The 8,782-nt window shown below is 37.7% G+C and overlaps 1 protein-coding gene across 1 annotated transcript in view; it reads right to left on the reverse strand.

The window, feature by feature from the left end:
• Positions 1–8,782, reverse strand: part of LOC122871803 (fibronectin type III domain-containing protein 4-like) — a 59,314-nt gene that overhangs the window by 34,743 nt on the left and 15,789 nt on the right. The window lies entirely within an intron of this gene.

The following is an 8,782-nucleotide window of genomic DNA, read 5'->3' on the forward strand; positions in this document are numbered from 1 at the left end:
TTATGCTACTTTACAGTATGCCTCAGTGAATGCAAATTACACATAACGACGACGATGGCAAGAATTACAAATCACAAACGCTCCCTGCTGAGGTTGGACAGTTTAATTCACACTGTTTTAATTCAGAGACTGTCCTGACATGACTTTAGCTTCTTGATTTGTCTCGTATTTTCCTACTTGTTCAGATTTTTCTTGTATTTTACACATTTATGTAGCCATGAAAACCGCTGGATCTTTACTTAAGGGGGGAAGAGAAATGCATGAAATTGCAAGGCTTAATTAGTGGGGTTTTTTTGTATTATTCTTTGCTAATGATGAAAGCCAGCCATGCATGGGCTAAGTGAGCAGCTCCACATATGGTGCTGCAGCCATGAGGAATGTCAGTTTTAGTGAGCAGCCAATCCACTGTGTGGCCGCGTCCATCCTGCAGGACACACTAGGCTTTTACATAATCTGGGTGAATGAAAGAGAAAACTGCAAAGGGTCGGTAGTTTGACGCTTTGTCTAGGACTTCATGTCGGCAGATAAAAATAAATGAGGCTTTTGTCTCAATGCCCAGCTTTTTATTAATGCATGCAATGGCCCATTATAATTTCATACAGACATGTGCACTAGATGGCTCAGCCTCATTCACAGAAACGTCTCTGGCTCTGTCTCAATTTTCTCTCAGCTTCATCGCTGGTTTCTGGTTTCTTTTGTGTTGTCTGTGATTTGAGACTCAAAACAGCTCCAAAGAAATGCAAAATGACTACAGACTGATGCAAAACAACCATAAAGAGACACAAACAGCTGTGTCATTTGTAGTCTTGGTGTGTTGTTCCTATAAGGAAGAGGTGAGGGGAACCTTTTACATGTCCGTGCCCAGTGGACTATTGTCTCATAATCTGTCCATGGTGCCACTAGGGGGCAAAAATTCCACAGGGTACCTGTAAGTCCAATAAAACAAAGTAAGTACATTACTTTTGTGCCATTCAGCTTTGCAGGCCAAAAAAAGGGGAAGCCTAAAGAACCTCTTCGCCGTATGTTCCTGGTGAACAACATTCATTGAAAAGAATGGGGCACAATGTTGGAACACATCTGTGCAAACACCAGATCAAACACCAGCCTGATAATACAACAAAAGGGGGAAAAAGAGAAATGCAAAGAACTTGAGTTACCAGTTTTTAGCAGTGTTTTAGCACAACTCCACTGAACTTTAGCTTCATTAAGCTAAACTACTTCACTCTAGTGACACCGGATCTCCATCTTGCTCAGCACTAAACTGCACTGCACCCTTATATCTGAACATTCCCACATCTGTTCAAATCTGTGTTTAATACCTAAATCCAGGATTTTCTCATATAGATTTTGATCAAAGATCTTTAAATCTACCAGAAAACGCTACTAAATTCCCATTTGAACATGGACATATGTGATCCCTGAATAAGAGCTTCATATTATGTTTCACATGCACTATAAACATTCAGCCTTTCTATGCTTGTGAGCACATTTGGTCCTAACAAGTACAGAACAACAAGACCACACAGGCCCTTTTGCATACACAATACAGACACTCAGACACACACCCACATGCAAACAGTGACACTTCCAGTATATTCAGGGCATCAAGGCTTCAGTCCTACTGACACCCAGGGGAACTTGTGTCCTTTGTCAAAGCAACTGGTTCTGCCACACTGGCAGCTTCAGCTAGGAGGCAGCCAGTGTGTGTGTGTGTGTGTGTGTGTGTGTGTGTGTGTGTGGACGAGAGAGTATGAAAGAGAGAGAGAGAGAGAAATCGCTGTATATACTGTATGTGTTCTGTATGATCATTAAGCACAGTGGGCGGCCATGCTACACCAAGGCCTAAAAACTTAATTTACATAAAATCCAAAACAGTCACACTCAAACCGTTTGATTGACAGGTGGTCTCTAGCAACAGCGTGGCTACGAGTTTAGCAACAAGGACAGAGACAAGATGCATCAGCACTTAATCGGTCATCTTGAAAAGGCGTCTTTTCCCAGAAGGAACTGAAGGAAAAAAAATAGTTTTCTGTTGGAAATTTCCACATTCAATTATAAGAAAACCCCAGTGGGATCCCATTTTTCTTGACATTATTAATTTGGAGCCATTCTAGCCATTCCAGCTTCTTAAAATGATCTTAGATTGGCATTTATTACAATTGTATTGTATTATCATCTACTATATCCTTCAGATTTCAAGAGATCCTTGTTTTAGGTTGTGGGAGAGGTATTGGAGGATGGGAGTTACTGTTGCACTCTGTCTTTTTGCTTGTTTCCTTGTTATACTTGTGCAATAACTAAATTTTTTCCTATTAAGATTTTATTACTGACAAAACAAGACAAAACATTACAAATGACACAACCACTATGCTCATATTTAAGAGATCAATTTTCTCCTTAAACCATCTATTTATTGCAAGCTAAGATGATTTATGCTCCCTCTAGTTCTCCAGTTCGTAATTATTCCTTCCTAAAAAAAAGGTTGGTAGATAATGAGCACACAGTGTCAAACCAGTGTGTAGTAACAGATAAAAATAGCTGGACACAGAACAGACCAAGTCCACAAAAACACTTTCAAAATGTATCCTTTATGATATCTATGGTCCTGGTGGTCCAGTCTCACAAAATTACGAACTTATAGAGATGCATATAATATTGGAGACATGCTGACTGTGGCAGACTGCAAATGGCTTCCATTTATGAATGTTAGTTTAATCAAGTCTTAATTATTCGATTCATGCATACATTTAAGCATTCATTGGTGTCTTGTTGTACTAAGTTTATGCAACAAGTTCTCCAAACTAAATGACAAATTATTATTATAGTGTGGTTAGAGTTAGAATCTAAAACTACTTGTTTAGGGAAAGATCGCGGCCATGGTCACAAGAAAACAATGTTGATTCATGATGGAAAATGGGATGCTGTTTCTCCTGTCAGATGTCTCACGCTTTCTAGGTTTTGTATTTCTTTTGGCGAAAGAATCTATTTTATAGGGCTCCTATTTCAGGTCCTATTGATTGGACAAAACATGCAATTTAATGGGAAATAGTGACATTTTAAAAACCTAACAATTAACTGAAAAATGTATCAGCAGATTACTGGATAACTTAAAAAAAACATTAGTTGCAGCCCTATAACATTTGTTGATTTAAAAATATTTATAACTGAACAACTAACTACCAATAATCTTCATGAAATAATTAATCCACTCCTTCCTTTTCTGCACTAAATTTTTCCTATTCAGGTTATTTGTAACCTACGAAACTATTGAACCAAAATAGTTTTATCATTTATTTATTTATGCCCAATAAACTGTATGTCTAAGCTTTTAAATATTTAATACATGCAGTCTGGCTGTTTCAGTCGACTCTACTTGTACTCGAGGCCCACAAGGTTGTCTCGGGTGTCTGTGTGTTGCGGGCCCTCTAACTTTGCTAGCGTCAAAAACTGTCCTTCTGAGGTTCAGTGATGTTCCTCCATGTGTGTGCAAGTGCGTCTCGTTTCCAGCCTCTGGCATGGTCAGGTCCAATTTCTATCACTGCACTCTTTGGACGGGCTAAGAAAATAGTTTGCTCTGCCACTGCAATGCACCAGTCATGCATTTGTTCATGTAACTTCCAATTCACTTATTTATACAATGATCTGTCCATCGATTTACCCATCATCCAACCATCATCAGTCCCGTGTTGTAAATCATCTCCATCCCAGTTGTGTATTCTTGCACTGCCTGCCCTGCAGTTACCGTACCCATAATCCCCTGGCTCATATCACTATAGTTCAGCACATGGTTGCCCTGCTCATCATCTTCATCTGATTTCACAGCTGTATGTGCCCGGCATCTTAACATGTCAGATCTCATCGTGTGGCATGAGTCTAAATCCTATCGGGATTGTTCCAGGGGAGCCCACGTGTTGATGCATTGTGCTGATTAAAATAGATTTCCGTCATACAGTATTTGTTATGACTCAATACCAATGTTCTGTCCTGTATTACCATCAAGGTAATCCTCAGATTGAAGCAGACACCCTGAGAAAGATTCAACACCTCTGTGTGTCAATATAGGCAACAACACTAATCAACAAAACCTATTGCGTTATTAAAGCTGAATAAACCTATATAACAGTGAAACTTAAAACAGCGACTTCACATGCAAGGTTGCAGCTTTAGTTTGCTGTGACAAAAAAATTCAAACGTGTGTTGTCATTAGCTAGAATTGATGGCACCCCCTTTTTTTATGACTGTAGAGTTTATGAAAAATGTTGAGTTCCTCCCAGTCTCATGCAAGATTTTAAAACAAAACAAAAATGAAAATCAAGGAGAGTTTGGAGATTGGGGTAAGCAAGGACTAGAAGAACCTTTATACTGAAGATAAGACTGAAGATGTTTTTATTTCTCTCAGTCTTAAGACAAGTGTCCTTAACATGGTTGCATTTCCAACTGAGGACCATCTGTTCATTTTAAGGACTACATGTCAACCTGAACAGTTTTAGTGACAGAAAAAACGGGTAAATGTACAGATAGTATTGTGAATTTCATCACTAAACTGCATTATATACCAGTTTAAAATACCAACTATTTGCTAAAAAATGTTGTGCTCAGTTGCTTATTTAATATTTAACCTCAAACCTGCAATAATATTTTTTTTTGGCCACTTGGGGCAGCAGAAACAAGCTGTGAAAAGAACACACCTCACCTCAAAGAGTAAATCAATCACATCAACAAAACGTGTGATATTACATAGCGCTGAGCGATGGGGCGGTGCTTGAGCTGAAAGACACTAAAATATTCTGTAGCACTTAGAGGAGCTGCAGAGTCAGACGATAATCACAGTGTCATCACAATGACAACCTCTTTCATTTGATCGAATAGTATTATAAAGATATTGATTATAACCATGTTAAAGCTGGATTGAGCACATTTTGACCACAGGGGGGCAGAAAAACTCCAAATCAACTCACAGAAACACTGGCCTGGCTTAGCTAGTTCTTTCTGGCTAATGTGACAGCAAACACTTGGTCTTACAAATCCAGTAGGCACAGAGCAACATGGGCATCCCACTGGAGTTGTGTGTCTAGTCAGCTGATTAAGATATGTCAAATATTATCTGATCTTTTTGGTTTGGTTTGTTCCAGCAACTTCTGGGAAAAATATCCTTAGTGTCTAGATGCTCCAATTTGTTTATCTTTTTCTTTACTTCAGCTCTGCGTTATTTTATGCTGTGCAGACTTAGCTTGTCCAATTTGCTGGAAACAGTTGACTAAATGGGAGGAGGTTTGTTGATGGCCATGGTGCTGAGCGACTGAATCTGGTTGTGGGCCAAAAGGACAAGCTAACCATGGCTAAAAGTTATGTAAAGCTGCAGTGTTATTTATCAAGGAGTTTGGGACTACAAGTGAGATTACAGTCATTTGATACAATATTGTTATGATAGGATGAAAGATATAACCAAAGACCCTCTTTAGAAAGCGTCTTTAGAAAGGTGAGGTCAAAGGTAAACGTCTGGATGTAATTGGTATGCGATCAACAAAAGGGTTGAGGATTTAGTTAGCCGTCAAATGTTGAAAATGAAACAATTATCTTCTATTGTTTGAGATCAAATTTGGAAAAAATAAATAAAAAAATAAATTGGAAGATTTTCCTTTAAAATGTTGAGGTACTCCTGTAATTTAAATTTCCTCCACTTTTATTCAACCTTTTGTAGAGGTTCTACCTGTACCTGCATTTTCTAATTTTGGTTCGTCTTTGGCTTCCCTTATTTTACGAGATAGTGGTTGCAAAAAAGGTAAGTTTCTAGTGGTACAAAAGGCAAATCTCAGCTTTCAAAATGTTCTCCCACAACTTTTATCATAGCCATTTTCTGTACAAACCAGTGATCACTTTCAAAATCTCTACAGAAAATCGAGGTTAATATTTCATGTATCCCCCTTCAGAAGACAGCTTGTTGGATTAATATGGGAAATACAGCATCCCTCCATGATTCAGTGTAGTCGTCTCATCAATCTGTAATGTGTTGTTGTCCCTTGTGTGTGATGTGTTTTCTTCGGTGGCCCTGCAAAAACTAAACTTCCTCACAAATAAATCTTATTGTACCTTGTATCCTGCATCTACATGGTACAGTATTTTGTTTTTTGTACACCAACAAAGCAAGAACACAGTGTTTTAGCCCAGAGGAGTCAGACACAGTCAAAGTTCCTCACCAAACAGAAGTCTATTCATCATCGGTTTTTGCCAGGAGGCAATGTGTAACCATTGGCTGCATTGACCACATCAGTGGAGAGGGTCAGGCGATATTTTCCATTAGGAACATGGAGTTGCTTTGTGTGGAACAGCTTTAGAGTTATGGGCGAAGGCTTTTAGAGCATGTAGAACACTTACGGGAGGTTTACTGTTCCCACAACACAAGAGTACTTCAGTTATGGCTATCGGGGATAAACCCTCAACATAAAAGAAGATGGCTAGACATCATCAAACAGAAAAGGGTTCAAAAGGGCTTCTATATTTCTTTTTAGATTACATATATAAGTATAGCTTCCTTTCTGTGTGTTTATCACCTTTTACATTCTGCTTTTACACAAATTTCCACCTTCATACTCCACAATACTAAGAATATTTGAATCCTCTTTTATGCAGAGCCTTATGGCTTTTTTCATTTTAATGTGTTTTGAAAAATCTTTATAGTTTCACATCTTCGTAGTTTAAGGTAGCAGAGGTCATGCACTTTATGATGTCAACAACACATACAAACTACCTATTTTCAGCATAATCAGCTTTGTAAAGGACATTCTTCTAGGAACATCTATAGCTTCAATCTGCTGTACCCCTAAATCTTTCTGTGAGACCGTTTACTTTGGCTTCTGTTGAGCTTTGTTGTTAGTTGCTAAAAACAATTCAAAATGAGAGTGCCAATTTCGAAAAGCAGCTTCCCAATAAATACCTTTTTTTTTTTTTTAAATAAAGCAGCCAGGTTGCAGGAACAAATTTACTGAAAATACAAGATTAAACATTCTGACATTTTCAACAAAAGACAAACTTGTTAGCGGTCTTATCTTGTCTGTTACCTGTTTTATTTCTCTGCCTGCTCTTTCTAATCATTTATTTCATCGCTTATCTGTTGAATAGGGAATGGGTTATGGGAATGGGTTTAAATCTCAGATGAAACAATGGAGCAAAAGGAAAATGAACAAAATCTACAGTCACCATTCTGGTAAACTACTACGCAATTTATATGAGAAAGTGCACTGCTGAAAACATGTGTTAATGTCATTGAAATCTTAACATGGATGGAAAGGGAGGTGCAAACAAAACTGTATTACTGTTGGAATTAAAAGGATAAAATGCAAAAATGTTCCAACATTTTGCTTTTTTATACGTAAGTACTTTTTCAGTCTGAATGCCTATATCAAATGGTAAATGTTACTGTTGCTTTTTTACACAGAAATTTAGGTTGTGATAGAGCAGAGTGGTTAAAATGCTTCAGTGTTTTATGTATTAGAGATCTTGGCACCATGCTCATGAAGAGGACAGCCCCAAAATAAGAAATATCACTTTCTGTGGTCCAAGTCAAGTGTATTTAAACAGCCCTTAATCACAGTTACAACATCAAAGGGCTTTACAACAGCCACATTATGAAACAATTAATTCCAACAAAGACAACACTACACTAAGACCTTCAGTGAGAAAAGGGAAGAAATATGGAAAAAGCAAAATAAAGATAAGGTTACCCTTAACCTGCATTATCAGATGTGCGATGGGAGTAGAGAGGTGTCAACAAAGAATAAATACTGATAGTACAAAGAAGAAACAAAATAAAAATGTTTGTGTTAAACATTTGGATCACCAAGTTGGTCAAAACGTTCGTCAAATGATCGATATAGAAATGACAATGGACATCAGCTCTCAGTCATCACCTCTGACAAGAGATATGTGTGCCTAGCTGCTGTTTTTTATTGGGATTGGGAATTTAGCAACACCTATAACTTAACTTTAGATATAGATGCCGCTGGGATTAGGGAGTGGGAGTGATCACTCAGTTTTATCAGAAATATAACGTTGAGTATCATCATCGTAGAAGTGATGTTTTATGCAAAAGGATGTATATACAGAAAAGCAGCATGCCCAGAATAGTGCCTTGCGGTAGAGCAAAGTTTACATTACAAACTCTGAGGTTATGTTTTGGATCTTCTGACACATTTTCTTATAAACAGGACCAAATCATGTTTGTAGAGATCCTCAAACATCAATGTAGATTTCAAGGTTCCACTGTTTCAAAAGCTATGACTTTTGACTGAGGATTGAAAGCTATGATCCCGTTTATGACTAAAGCAGAATGGCAATGATCTGAAACCCAATAAAAACAATTGATATGAATTGTTTTTGGACTGATACCCACTAAGTTGGCTGATTATGGTCCAGTTCTCTGACAGTCAAAGGTTACATTCTGTTGGTTAGTCGTGGAAGATCACAATTACTCTACTACAATTACTCTGATTGCAGAGTAAAGTCTGGCAAAAATAGCTCACAGCCAATATGACCTGTCACTCTCTCATACATACATAATTCCATAATTTTTCCATGACTTTCCATTTCTAAGTTGTAGAGTTTTTCTGACATTTTTCATTCTAGTTATATTCTTACTTTTTTGGTTTTCCACTTAAGTTAGACTTTAAAGACAAATGTATGAAACAACTTATTCCTGTTAAATGTCCCATTGGTAAAATGTACTGATAATACTTGGCTTCCCAAAAGATGTTCCCAGATTTCTACACCTATACAGAGTTTGTGG

The sequence above is a fragment of the Siniperca chuatsi genome, linkage group LG24 (assembly GCF_020085105.1).
Source record: "Siniperca chuatsi isolate FFG_IHB_CAS linkage group LG24, ASM2008510v1, whole genome shotgun sequence".
NCBI classification, from domain to species: domain Eukaryota; kingdom Metazoa; phylum Chordata; class Actinopteri; order Centrarchiformes; family Sinipercidae; genus Siniperca; species Siniperca chuatsi.